The sequence below is a fragment of the Camelus ferus genome, chromosome 2 (assembly GCF_009834535.1).
Source record: "Camelus ferus isolate YT-003-E chromosome 2, BCGSAC_Cfer_1.0, whole genome shotgun sequence".
In the NCBI taxonomy this organism is placed as follows: domain Eukaryota; kingdom Metazoa; phylum Chordata; class Mammalia; order Artiodactyla; family Camelidae; genus Camelus; species Camelus ferus.
This window is the reverse complement of record NC_045697.1, coordinates 17,478,784-17,494,244: the sequence shown is the minus strand read 5'-3', so window position 1 is coordinate 17,494,244 and position 15,461 is coordinate 17,478,784.

The following is a 15,461-nucleotide window of genomic DNA, read 5'->3' as shown; positions in this document are numbered from 1 at the left end:
GAAGACATTTTTTAAATATTGTTTTAAAGTGCATGGTTTAGAATTATTGGGTTTTCAATGAAAAAGCCTGAGCTCCTTCACATTCTAATACTGGGAATTAGCCAAAAATGTAAAGAGTCAGTAAATATTTTAGGTTTTGCAAGTCTAAACTACTCAACTTTACCCTTGTACCATGAAAGCAGCCATAGACAACATGGAAGCAAAGAGCAGGGCTGTGTTCCAATAAAACTTTATTTACAAAAGCAGGCTGGCTAGATTTGGCCCACAAGCTATAGTTTACCAACCCTTATTCTATAATACTTGTGTTTCCTTCCCTAAAGGAGGTAGCAATGATCTTTATTGAGAAAATCATCAAAGAAATTACCGTCTTTGATAAGGGACCCAGATCTGTGGAGCTGGACAGCAGATGTGCTCATTTGCTATCCCAGAGGTATTATAATAAATGATATAATTAAAAAGTGTATAATAGCAGATAACCCAAACAGCCAGTGGTAAGAAAATCATTAGGAAAATTATGGTAAATCCAAGTAATAGAATATGATATATCCATTAAAAAATGTTTAGCGAAATCTTCAATGACACATGTAAATGTTTATGATATAATGCTAACTTGAAAATGAGGGATAAAGATAATATATAAGATATAAGCTAGACTCTAAAATGCATAGAGGAAAATCTAAGAGGGAAAATGTTAGTCGCCTCTCGGTGCATGAAATTATGGGTGGACTTTTATTTTCTTCTGAATACTTGTCTGTATTTTCTATAATTTCTATAGTGGAGCTGTATTATTTTTAACGGAAAAAATATTTTATTTAATTTTAAGACTGGCAACCACAAAACAATCTGGATAAGTTTTCTCAACTTCAAGGAGCACTGAACAGATGGACAATAGAAAATCTTTTTTTTTTTTTGATAGAATCCCAATAATTCACAATGTGTAACAATTCCAACCAAAGACAATTGTAACTTTAACCTTTGTGTTGAAAAAACAAGTAATTAATAATGAACAAACATTTCAGAAAATATTGAATTTATTAACTTTGATGACTCTTATCAGAGCCACATATGGTATGTTCAGAGTTTCCTAGAGATTATCTCAGTTAATCTTTCCAATAGCCATTGAAGATTGGTGCTACTGTCATCTATCTTTACCATCACCATCATCATCACTGTCCTTATTTCCATTTTATACATGAGGAAACTGAGGCTTATCTCCTTCAAGAACTTTGTCCAAGCTCTGTGCTTCTAGAAAGAAATGGAGGTCAGATGCAAATCCAGAGACATCTATGCCCAGTCAAGCACTGGAGAAGTCAAACTCTTTCCCAGAACTTTAAAAATAACTATTAGAAGCTCGGTGTTTCCGTCACGTGAGGGGCTAGCTTCAAGTAATTATTAATTATTCACGGAGGCAGTTCCCAATAGAATCTCTATTTACCAAAACTCAGTTTAGTCCTCTTTGTTATCTGATCTCAGAAGAGGCTTCATTTCTTCAGAAATACTCTTGGTCAGGCCATTCAGGTAAGAAACCCTCCTCTTCCTCCCAGCTCTGCCCTTTGTGACCCTTCTGATTCTGAATTATGTACAGAGCTTGTTTTCCCATGATGCACTGCAGCTGTTGCAATGGCAGAGCTTTGACTTTGAAGGGCTTGCTGGGGAGGTGCCTGCTTGTCCTTAAGCATCATGCTCCCCCTCACTTATACTTCGGCCACACTGATTTCTCTGGGGTTGCTTTGACATGCTCAGCTTGCTCCCACCTCAGAGTACTTGCGTTTGCTCTTCCCTCGGCCTGTAATAGCTCTTCCCCAAATCTTCCAATGGCTGGCTCCCCTCCATTCAGGTCTCAGCTCTAATGGTCCCACCGGAGGAACCTCTGTGTTATCCGCATCTATTCTATCTCCCTCAACCCTCTGGCCCATCATGTGCGATTTCACTCCTCTGGTTTGATTACGTTCTTTCTTCATAGAACTTCACACTGTCTATAACTAGATCATCAATTTTCAGATGCTTATTGTTTGTGTCCCCCATTACAGTATCAGTTCTAGGTGGACAAAAACCTTGTGTGTCTTGTTCTTTGATGCGTTCCCTGCTCCTTGTACCTAGGAAGTCTTCAGGAAAAGTTGGTTGAATATATTATCCCACTTAATCTTCTCAATAAACCATAAGGCAGTTCCTGCACTACAGCTGAGGGAACTCAGGCTCAGAGAGGTTAAGATAATTTGCCCAAGCCACACAGCTAAAAACTAGGGTAGCATACAATGAAGACTTGAATCCAGCTTTGTCTGTTTCCCATTGTTTTAATTGCCTCCTATTCAGCCTGTTAGCAAGGAGGATTCTCTCCCTAGGCCTATATGAATGCTAAATGCATGATACCTGACACTGGGCAGGTGAACCCAAAAGCAATCCCTTGGTCACATTCACTCACAGCCCTAGGGAGGACACTGGGCCCTGCAGAGCCACAGAGGGTTGCACTAGGAAGCAGAGTGAACCACAGGGGGCTGTGGGCAGCAGGCTTTGTAGTATCAAAAGGGTGAGGTGACCCCTGGTTCCAGAGGGAGGATACAAAACGCTTGTTTGAATCATTCTTCAGACCAGCAAGGAATTGAAACCTGCTACTCAGGGATAAGGAAGAACTACACTCAGTCTGTTTAATAAGGTGTATTGTTTGGCTGGGGGCTCTGATTTGCAGAAGCAGTGGGGAAACCACACTGGGTTTGGCCATTTGAAGACTTTCTGATTTTACCAAATGTCAAGGCAGCCCATAAGATGGGAACTTAATTTTAGGCATTACACCAACTCATGTTAAAAACTGTGTTAATGATAAAAGAGAAAACAAGAGGGTTGGCAGCGAGGAGATGGAGTAGAAGTTGCCACTGAATAAGGCAGCCCAGAATTAAAGAGGGGCAACCAGCACCTCCCGAGGGAAGTGCACCATTCTTTCCAAAATGCTTTGCAATCTTCAGAAGATTCTTTCTTATTTCAAGTGTATTGAAGAATTGGCAAGGCTGGTCTTTCTGGGAAGAATGTCAAGGGCAGTATTTTAGGGCATTTGAGCTCGTGAAGATGATGGACATTGGCAGACTCCCATCCTGGAGGCCATTCAACACCTACCATAACTCCAGTAGGTCTTGGTAGTGCGATTTTAAACACCCATAAAAATCAAGCTCTATTGATGGAGGAAACATAATATCTCTTTGGAAGTGGGCCCTGTTTTGTGCAAAGAAAGTATACACAATGTTCCAACGGTAAATAACTGACCCAGGAGTCCTCTGGGACTATCTCAGCCTCAAACATTAACGTCTGAAGAATTCATTAAAAACAGCATGATTGGCATCTAAGTTACTCAGTTTTGCCCGCATTTCAGAAGCTCCATTGGGTCAGAGATCAAATTATTTTCACTGTGTGGGATGAAGAGATGTTTGCGGTCCTTTTTCAGCCTACCGTGTACATGTGTGTGTTGTTGTTTGTTGTTGTTTTTTATCTTCAGCTCATTGAGATTGAATTCTTTTCTGAACTTTTACGTCCCCACACAGGAAAGAGGGGGTGAGTATCGAGGCTGACAGTCCCCTGACTTGCTGGGGGACGTGCAGACTTCCACACAGCACTTGAAGAGGTATTCCCTATATGCTCTTTCCCTCTGCCTAGCATATGTGCGCACGCACATACACACAAACGTACACACGCATATGCAAACAGGCACACACACACAGAGCTGTATACTAATGCCCCAGGCAGCCTGGGCCCAGCTTACCTTTTGCCACTTGTCACCTTCCTCTGTCACTCCTGCCAGGAAGAACTGGGGCCGGCATCACTGTGTCTTCACCTCCTGGCAGCCCTTCTGTTTGAAACACTGTTCCCTGCCTCCCTCCTTCACCTCCCATCCCTACCCTCTCACACTGGCGGACCCAGAGCCATCCTTCAGACCTCGCTTCCTCAGAGAAGCATCTGCTTTAATCAGAACCCTGTATTTCTTGTTCTGTCATCCCCTGTGTTCAGGGCTGCCCTGGGGTTCAGCAGCAGCCTCTTCAGCCAGTGTGTGACCTCATCAGACGGGCCGAGGGCAGGACAGCAGCACCAGCTAGGAGGGTCGGACCAGTCCATTTCTCTTCCTGAATTGTTCTCCCCTGCAGCCCTGTTTCCTCCATATCGGTTCAGATCACCATCAGCATCCCACGAACTACAACAGCAGCCTCCTTTTAATTGAAGTATAGTCAATTCACAATGTGTTAATTTCTGGTGTACAGCATAGGGATTCAGTTGTACGTATATACATACTCCTTTCATATTCTTTTTCATTATAGGCTATTACAAGGTATTGAATATAGTTCCCTGTGCTCTTTAGTAGGCCCTTATTGTTTATCTACTTTATATGTAGTCATTAGTATTACAGCAGCAGCCTTTCAACTAGCCTGCCTCACGTCCCACCCCTGCCCAACCTGATCAGGTGACCCGGCACCCTCCTTACCCTCGGGCTTCTTTCCTGGGCTCCACACGTTGTAGGGTCCAGCTCTGGCTCTCCTCAGCTGCGCCCTTCCCCATAGACAAAGGGTCTGCAGGCCAAGGGGATGTTCTCTCCGAAGGCTGTGAACCCCTATCCCCTACTCCCCACACACATAATTCTAGACTGTGATCCAGACACCCGGGGCCCTGCATTCCCGATTCTCCAGCTCTGAGCCCATTCCGGGCCTGCACTGGACCTCTCCCTGCGTCCATTCGCCTGAAGGCAGAGCTGTGTTCAGTGTACACACCACCAGGCCTGAGGTGTTTGCCTGAGAGTGAGCTGTGGACGGAGCCATGTGGGGCAGATACTGGGGTCAGAAGGGATGAGGACCAGGCAGAGGCTGGGAGCCCTGCAGCTAGGAAGGTCAGGCCTGAGGGCACCCCCTGCTCTGAACTGTCGAGGACTCCTTTCTGCCATCAGGAAGCCCTCCACACTCCTCAGACTGCAACATAAGGCCCAGAAGTGGCTTTCCTTTCCGTACGTCTCCAGCTTCTGCACTTCTATCGGCTTCCCTCTCAAATTGGCATTCTAGAACTACTAAATGATTTGCATACCCTTAGCAGATATAATTTACCTTATTCTAGCATCATTTCTTTACTTTGTGACCCCCGTCCTCCCCTCTGCTCCTTGAGGGCTGGCGCCAGGACCCCGTCATGCACTGGTGTCTCCCCAGCACTCAGGACTGGGCTCGGCACACAGCAGGCTCTTGAGATCGTGGGGGAGGGAGGGAAGCAGGGAGTGGCCAGAGAGCTGGGTTTTCTGCCCATGGGATGGATGGCACTGAACCTCTGAGCAGCCCCACCCACACTGCGGCACTCCGATAAGCTTCTGAGAGTGCTACCCTGGCTAGGTTGCGGCTGGGAATGGGAAAAGGGAATCTTGGGGGATAAAGACATATAATAAGTAACAAGCCCTTGTAAGACGTTCCTCTGCAATCGGAAGCTCCAGACCCCATGCTGGCTCCACCGTGAGCTTGCTGGGTGGACTATAACTCGGCAGGGGTGGGGGGCTGCCCTGGGGTCTACGCTATGAATCTCCTTCAGCCCTAATGTACAGACACTGCTGTGTACACGGTGAGTTCTGCATAAGGAACACAGAGAAATGGTTTAGGTTAATTAAACACACACACAAAACACATTTTCAGGGTTTTTTCCATTGACTGCCACTGTTCTTTTTCACTTAGAGAAGGCGTGTTCCCAGCGTGGCTCAGTAGACATGTACATTATTTTAGTCCTGGTTCCACCACTTACAGTCTGTGTCAAAGGTCAGCTAACTTTTTCTGTTAAAAAAAAGGAAAAGATAGGAATATTTTAGGCTTTGCAAACCTGAACTTCTCAACTCTGCCTTTGTGGCACAAAAGCAACCACAGACAATGTATATAGTTGGACACGGTTGTGTTCCAATAAATAATAAATGGACATGGTCATGTTGTAATAAAACTTTATTTACAAAAATGGACAATGAACTGATTTGGTCCATTGGCCATAATTTGCCAACCCCTGATCCTCAGTGACCTCAAGTATTTCAAACCTTATCTGAAAAAAAATTGGGGGATATAATATCTACTTTTTAGCAGTTGAAGCAATTTTATATGAAATTGCCTGGAATTCTTTAATGAACTCAAATCACTAGCAAAAGATACACTAGTAGTAGTAACAGTAATGTAAATATGCTGTGGTTAGTCCTACCAATACATCGCGTTTATTTCACACCCATTATTGTACTCAATCCTCACCAAAGAGGTCACAAAAAAAAAAAGAGAGAGAGAGAGAGAGAGAGAGAAAGCATTGCTCACCAATTTACTGATAAGGAAACTGAGGCTAAGAAACTGGCTCAAAAGTTACACAGGGAGTTGGAGGCAGGGCTGAATTCTTACTAATAGCAGTTTCCAGATCCAAAACAGTGGCCTCAAATAAAAAGAAATGGAAATGTGTGAGGGGTGAAAATAACAGATGACTAGATGCATAAGTGAACAGACAGGAGCTGGCTGTGTTTAGACAGGAGGGCAGGACCAAGTGATGTTCCCTGGCGATCGAGTGATTGCCTTTTCTTGTCGTGGCATCTGGGGCTAGTAGCTCTTTTCTGAATGAGAGAGGCTTTTCCTGGACGGGGTCCCAGAGTTAAATCTTAAACAAGGCAAGTTACCCACACTGGGTTCTGCCAGCAGTGGACGGCTGGCCTTCTCTGCAAGGGATATCTTGAGTCACAAGGCAGCCCTGCAGAACTTTCTGGGCCTGCCTCAGCCCCAAGGGGAGGCTGGAGCAGCCGGTGGCACTTGAACACCGAGTCCCCTGCCTGGAGGAGGCCAGATTTAGCAATCTGTCACACACAGCCCGCCTCATTGTGACACCGGGCTCGGAGAGGCAGGCAGCGCGGGCAGGCAGAAAAGCATCTGTCGGCAAGCCACGCAGACAGGGATTAGAGAGAACGGGGGAGGATAATGATGGCATTTGCTTTCCTATAAAATGCGTGTCAGGAGGGAAGGATTAAGCTAATTGAAGAAATCTCCAGCACTTACGTCAAAGGTGGCTGCAAAGCGATTGCTTTATCTTGCATCTCACCTGCTTCTGAGAGCCTGGCTCGAGGAGGCCTACCCACTTCTCCACTTTGTCCCCAGCAACTCTTTTCAGAAATAGTTCGAGTTGGCGTTAGCCATTCTGCAGAGGAGATAGGAGCTAAAAATAAGCTCCTGAGAAGGAGGATCCCTGTCTTTTTTTTTTTTTTTTTCCCAACCTCCAAAGCTCACAAAAAGTTTCCCAGAGAAAGATGGAGAGCTGATTGTCCCGAGGTTTTACATATTTACGGCCATATGACAGGTGAAATAAATGGCACCGAGGGTGCACATACCACACAGGGACAGGTGGCAGCCATCTCAAATGCTATCTCTTTTTTATCTCTCTGGAACATCAGCTTATGCTCCTGGGGGCCGGATTGCGTGCAAAGAGAAAGCACAGACTTCAGAATCGTTTATCACTGCTCTCCTCTCCTGCATCACCTCGAGTCCCAAACATCTCCAAACACAGAACCCAACTGAAAGGCAGAGGATTTTGTCTTCCATCATAAGAATGGATCTTGGTTTTGGAGTTGCCTGGTGACAGGTTGTGGCGTCCCCTCTGTAATGAATTTGCAAATGCACTAAATAGTAAGGTTTCCTCCTTCTTCAAGTTCAAGGTGTTATACTATGTCTACTCAAATAATACTTGACAAGTGGACTGCTATTGCCCAATGAATAAAGCATCACACCTGAAAAATATAGCCAGCTGCCTAATTTTTGCCATGATTCATTCTTCGACTGCCTTAGAAAATGAATTGCCTGATTAATCCAGAAATATTTGTGTGAGTGCCTGGGACTGGAAAGCTGGCTCCATTCTCTGTCACTTTCTAGCTTTCTGACCTTGGGTGAATTATTTCAACTTACTTTGTTCTCTTCATTGGTAAGGAGTGGGGGGGGGGTGAGATGCTGACCACGTGGAGTCGTTATGAAGGCTACACGAGATGGTTCAAGAAAAGAAGGGAGTAGGCGCTTGGCGGGTAGGAGCTCTTCTCATTGCCACTGAGATAAGGTTTTGTATTAGTCAGGGCTCTCCAGGGAACAGAACCAGTAGGATGTAAACATGTTCATATACAGATTCTGTGTGTGGGGGCGGAGAGAGAGAGAGACGAGTGAATTTTACGGAATTGACTCATACAATTGTAGGGACTTGCAAGTCCAAAATTTGCAGGCCTGGCTATCAGGCTGGAAATTTGTGCAGGAGTTAATGTTGCAGTCTTTTTTTGTCTTTTTTTTGGGGGGGTGGTGGTTATTAACATGTCTTTATTTTACTTTTTCTTTCCTCTCGCATGTACTTTTTTAAAATAGATTTTTATTGCAGTAGAGTCAGTTTACAATGTTGTGTCAGTCTCTGGTGTACAGCACAATGTTTCAGTCACATAGGAACATACATATATTTGTTTTCATATTCTTTTTCACCATAAGTTACTACAAGATATTGAATATAGTTCCCTGTGCTATACAGTATAAACTTGTTATTTACCTATTTTATGTATATTACTTAGTATCTGCAAATCTAGAACTCCCAGTTTATCCTTTCCCACCCCCAATATTGCAGTCTTGAGTCCAAAGGGAGTCAGGAGGCAGAATTCCTTCTTCTTCAGGGACCTTGACCTTTTTCTCTTAAAGCCTTGAACTAATTGGCTGAGGTCCACCCACATTACGAAAGGTAACCTGCTTTACTCAGACTCTACTGATTTAAATGTTAATCACATCTTTTAAAAAAATATCTTGGGGGCTGGGGGGTATAGCTCAGTGGTAGAGCACATGCTTAGCATGCAGGAGGTCCTGGGTTCAATCCCCATTACCTCCATTAAAAAAAAAATCTTCACAGCAACATGTAGACTGGCATTTGACCAAACAACTGGGCACCATAGCCTAGCCAAGTTGCCACATCGAATTAACCATCATAAGTATGTTATCTCTTATTTCAGGGAAAATTGTACCTGACCAAGCAGCGAACATGGAGTAAACCTTAGATCAACAACACACCATTTATAAAGGCACGCCAACATGGAAGGTACGACAAACAATCACCTGCTTAGCCCCCACTCCCAGGACCTCTGAGAAGTCGAGAAGAAGGAAGGTGCCCAGTGTGATGCAATGCACTCCGCGCGCACAGCTGGCCTTGCTCAGAGCTGGCGTCCCAGGTTCCAGCCCCTCTGCCCTGTATGTGTGTGGCATTCAGGTAGTTCACTGAGTGTCTCTAAGCTTCCTCGGCTGCCACTCATAATGAATACATCTGCTCTGCCTCCTGCATGGGGAAATTGTGAGAATAAAATGAGACGACCAGCGGGAGGGGCTTTGTAAGTAAAGTATCAAGAACCCTAATCTTAATAAGGCATTAACCTCAGGACCCAATGCTCTGGATAGATGGGGTCCAGCTATTTGTACCAAAGCAAACAAAAGGCAACTCTCCTAGGCCATAAGTTTGACCTGACTGTAACATGAGCTGGCATCATCATTAATGTTTTCAATTAAAATTGACTTTTTCACTTTCTTGGGATTTAGAATAGCTTTTGGGTGTGAATTCAGCAACCAAGTTGTCCAAATAGTAACCTTTTGTTCCCTCTTTCAATAACTTTAAAAAATTTTTTCTTTAAAATTTTCTTTGGGGGGGAGGCAATTAGGGTTTTATTTATTTATTTTTAATGGAGGTACTGGGGATAGAACCCAGGACTTCGTGCACGCTAAGCACGTGCTCTACCACTGAGTGATACCCTCCCCCTTTCTCAATAACTTCAGTGCATTTGAGCAGAACTCAAGCATTTGAGCAGAAGGCATGTCATCGTATTCGAGCGGGGCTCTAAGCAGCAGGTCTAACAAGTGTTCGTTAGGGATAATTCATTCATTATAAAGATATTTATGGAGCCCTCACCACGTGCCAGCCATCAAACTGGGCTTTGGTTGGAGAGGGTGGTGACTTTCAGTGCTGAGCCCAGTCGTGGTAAGTGCTTAACAAATGCCAGCTATTTATTATTTGTTCATACATTATTATGTGACCATTTTTGAAAAAGAAAGACAGGATTACTGCTTTAAAATATAGGCAAGGCTGAGCCAACATTCCTCCCAACCTTGGCAGCTTTTCCAAAGTTCTCAAGCCTGCTGCTCAGCGTCCGTTCAATATCACTCTGAAGTCAGGGCACCAGGGGTCCAGAAGAGTGAGGCAATCATCCTTTGGAAAACTTCACCATCAAAGGAAATTGTCCTGTGTTGTCTCTGAGAACACTTCACACTTCATTGGGAAGCTATAAAAACAATTACCAGGTCATTAGTAAAGGTTATTTTTTTTTAAGATCCAAAAGCATCTCTCCCAGAATGACCTTAGCCAGCGTTTCAGTGAGAGACACTTGCTGCAGTGGAACGAGTGACAGCTTTGCAGTGGTAACTGAGGGTCCCAGCACTGGGCACTTAACCTTCTCCAGGCCTTAGTCTCCCAAACCCTATGCTGAAGCTGGGAGTCCCTGCCCATATCACTGGGCTGTTTGAGCAGTTGAAATAAAGGGGCTTCGGAATAACACCTGGCATTACCCTGGACACTTAGAAGGCACTCTGTAAGTGTAATTCCTTCCTTTCCTTGGTTCTATGTTTGGGGTCATTAGTATGAAGGGATAAAGCAGGAAGGATTGAAATGGACCCTGGACCCATCAGGATAGGCTAGGTCACGCTGCAGTAACAACCCAAAAATCTCAGCAGCTGAAAACAGTTGAGTTCATTTCTCACTCATGCCACACGTCCATCGTGGGTTGACAAGGGAGCTCTTCTTGCCAGAGCCACTCACAAGCCTAACAAAACCCTGACAGTTGCGCCATCTTGTTACATGGCTCCAGGATCACAGAGGGAAAGAAAGGGAACATGATGAATCATATGCTGGCTCTTAAAGTTTCTGCCTGGAAGTGATGCACAGTAATTCCATTCACATTTCACTGACTAAAGCAAATCATGGGGCCACACTTAAAATCAACAGGATGGGGATGTATTGTGTTACAGTGGCATGGACTGAAGGTGTAGGAATAGACTATTGTATAGGAACTTGGACCAAGCCAATATCCATCTGTAATAAAAAGTAGGTGGAAAGCTAACAAAACTTCAGGCTTTGAATATGGTCCATCCTGTCATATCCACTCAATAGAACTGTTTTTCTGTTCCAGACTCATAGGAAGATCTGAAGAAAGATATAGGATCCCTCCCCAAGAAAAAAATGCTCATAAAATATAAGTGGGAAAAAAATTACATGCAATGATCTTATTACCATAGAAAGGTATTTACTTCATCTGTGTTCAATCTTTTAAAAAATCATATCTCCCACTTTTGATTATTGATTAATTCCAAGAAGGAAAATAAGAGCAATAAAATAAGAGTGAATCTTAGATCTGTTCAAAAGTAATTTCTACTTTAAAAATGATGTTAGTCTTGAAACAGAAGTTGAGACTATAATATATAGTTTGACATGGTCAGTGTGTCATCTTTGATATCTGATTGGTTTCATTTTTCCTTTGGAAAATATTAAATGCTGATTCACAAAAGAATAAGTGCTCCTGAAGCTTTTCGCCAACTGAGAGAAGATCTGTACCAAGGAGCAACAGCATTCTCCAAGACAAGGTTTGAATCATAGATCCCAATTTTGGAGAGTCATTAACAAAATATCTAGCTAAAATGGTTTAAATTCTAAGAATGTATTTTTTACCAGGTAATCTGAAGATAGGGAGTTTCAATGTTAGTTCAGCAGCTCAACAATGTCAGAATTCTGGGTCAACTTCTCTACAGTTCTCTTAGCCTCCCCCTCTTGGTCACAAAATGGCTGCAGCAGCTCCAAACAACACATCCACATAGGACACTGTATCAAAAGAAATGTCAACAATTCCAGAGAAGTGTTGTCATTTGTCAGAGGTATTGCTTCAATTTTCTTTATCTGCTCCAAGTCCCAAATAAACTAGGTCAAATCCACAGAGCAAGGACTTCCCCAAATTTCTCTAACTATATATGACTTCTTTTACTTGAAAGGTGAATAAACAATTGTGGAAGACGTTTCAACAAAAGAATTTTGTGCCAAGACTGTACAAGTTTAAGCATAGATCCAGCCTTTTAAAATCAAGACTTCTCATGAAAAATATCTGCATTGTCCAATGTATTTTCAGGGTGGACAGACTTAATTTTGCCACACAATGGGTACTGTAGCTTTTTGAGGGGAATGGGAGGTGGGAGTCCTTATCATGTTCACTGATAAAAATCAAAACAAAGAATATGTGTAAATGTGGACATCACTTCTTTTCATTGGTATTTTCCAATTCAGGCTAGACTTGAGGTAAGAAAGGCAGGAGTACACACTCACAATGGTGTGGTTATTGTGATCCATTCTTACCGGTGGGACACTCCTCTTCCCAACGGGAAGTCGATGTTATCACTAATGTGTCTATTACCAAGCATGTAGCATGGACAGTAACATCTTTCTCATGCTACATTCATTTGCAGTGAAACCACACATTAAAAATATTTTTACATTTAAAATGAGCATATTATTTTCCCAAAGATAATTTACAAAGTGACACCAAAGAAAATCTAAAAAAAAAAAAAGATAGACTTATCTTCCCACTAGGAGGATCATTCATGGTCCATGGGTAAAGGAATCTGCTTGTAAACCCATTCCCCTCTTTTCCTAGCTGGACAGAATGGTAAATGCTACTCCATGAGTTCTGCCTCTAAAACAACCTATGCAGGACATACTAAGAGATTGGGATGCAACTAGTTTTCAACTCTTCACTGATCACTTGCTCGACAGGTAGATAAAACAGGTTTGAAAGAAAGGAGAGAGGATGAGGGTCTCTTTGGACGCACACAGTGGAGAGAAGAAAGCGTAATCTGCAAAGTGATGCAGACGTGGGTCATGCATTTGAATCCTGACTTCCCCACTGTCCACCTCTGGGACCTTTATCCAGTCTATAATTCTCTCCAAATTTCAATTTCCATGCCTGAAAAAGTGAAAGCCATCATTACCTTTATGGGGACTAAGCATTTTTAAATGACTAAAATTGATAGTGTTTATGACTAAAAGGAACCAAAGACTGTCTTATCACGTAAAAGTGACTGTTGAGCTCATAGGACCAGGCTGAGGCTCTACCCACTGGCAGAGGAAAGAACCTCCTCTTCCCCAGGGATCATATTTAATGAAACAGTGGAAGAATGACAAAGTTGGTGTAAAATTCCATCCCCTATACTTACTTACCGTATCCACCCTTTTCACTTTATTTGCATGTGATTTTACTCATTATAATATCAGGAGCATAAGCAGAGGAGGACAATATCCAGGGTAACTAGGAGAGAAGCTGGTTTCATCCATTCTTTGCTGAGACCACTAACCCACATGGCCAGTCCCCAGCTGCATCCTGCACTCACTTGCTCTTGTGGTTGCCAGATTGTAGAGTCTTACATATTTTCACCATAGTGCTCATATATCATACTAACCAGACATATTTTTCACATTCTACTTATTGAATATATTTATTTCCACACACACAAGCATATGGCTCATTATGTATAAACATGAATATATGTAGGTACGTATAAGATGTAGCATCTTACATATACCAAATATATTTTATATACTTATTATTTAACCTAATAAAGGTCCTTCTTCCTGTACAATAGATTAAGACCTTGAACACTAGCCATCTATCTCTCTCTTATTATTAGAATTCTGATAAATGTTTATCTCCCTTTAAAAGAAACCCATTTCTGCATTTTTTCGTATACTGATAGCATTTCACATTTCCTACCTCCCAAGATGTTGAAGAAATTTGATCACACTTCCTGCATTGCCAGAACCTGTGCAAGGCAAAAGTTGCCAAGGATTCTGTGACTTCCTAGGTGATCTTAGGTTCTTGAGGTCGCCTTCAGGTTCCATATCTTCTCAGGCTGCCTCCAATCAGCTGCCTGGGGTAAAATGAAACTCAGCACCCTCCTCAAGTTCTCTGTGGTCACTCACGTCAACTACAAGAGAAATGTATTATCCAAAAAGGCAAATTCATGGCACTTCTCCCACCCCCTCATCCTCTCAAATTCTGATGGGATTTTACTCTGCATTTTTCTGTCTTATTCTCTCCAACCCCCCTTTTGGCCCCAAGTAGGCAGATCTGGGTCAGGGAGAGATGAAGAATCAAAAGATGAAGAATGCATCAGAAAATGTGGTGCTTTTTCTCCAAGAGAGGGAGTAAAAGAAAATAGTAGAAAAGTAATGAAAAGAAATGATAGAGGAAAACTAGAAATACCCTTTTGGGTTGAGTGTTAAGAGAAAGTGGGTCCTAAGATGTTATTTACTTAACAAACATGGATGTAGCTTTTCCTATGTATCAGGTACTGTTTTGAGGGTTTGACAAATATTAACTCATTTCATTCTCATCTCCATCCTAATAAGTAGGTACCATAATCATCCTCAACTTACAGGTGAGGACACAGAGAGGTTAAGTGATTCCCCAAAGATCTCACAGCTTGTAAACGGCAGAACAAAAATTCAAACTCTGGCTGTCTGGCCCAGAGTCCATGCTCTCAGCTCTGCTCGTGTGGTTTACTAACCTGTATGTCCTTGTATGAGATTACAGGCATTCAAGTAAAATTTGGAATTAGCTATTCATTTTGGCTAGCAGATTGCATTACTTTGTCTGTGACATCAAATTGAGACTGGGCCACGTGGGACCCTGGAATATATGTGGCTTTTAAAAGAGCACCTGAGCTGGTGGGATCTTCTGAAGACGGGGGTGGGGTGGGGTTCACAGAGAAGAGATCTAACACAACTGAACAGCCCTCTGCCTCCTTCCTCCTCCCCTGCTTCGCCTTCTTAACTGTTTGCTCCAGGATTGCCTTGGGAACTCCAAGTTCTCCTTCTATTCTACAGCTTTTTTCAAGGGTCTTCTCTCAAAGACACATGCCCAGACCCACCACTGTGCTCAGATGGACAAATTTTACAGAAGTCACTCTCCTTTAGACAATTTTCTGAGTTTGCCTTTGCTTGAATTCTCTTGTTTCCTGGGTTTCTAAAAGAGGAATCAGAACTCAGTTTGACTAGAGCCTTATCAGTAGAGCACTGACAGAGACAAAGGGAGAATACCCAGAATTATAAAGAAGAAACATTCAGAGTCACCCTTAAGAGCTGCCTTGGGAAAACGCTCCTGCCTGACTTTCCTCTGTTACCGAGTTTCCTTTCAATTCACTCTTCTGATAAGCAGAATCTAGATGTTGGTGCTTCCAGATATAATTGCTTATTGCTGAATCCCTGAAAAGCCAAGGCAGAGATATTTTTCAAAAATCTGGCTCCTTTGATATCAACAGTGACTTGGGCCCAGTAGAGAATGCTACGTCTTATTGCCAAATTGCAAAAACGCCCTCTTGAGTTTCCAAAAATATCTCCTTGCTGAAGAG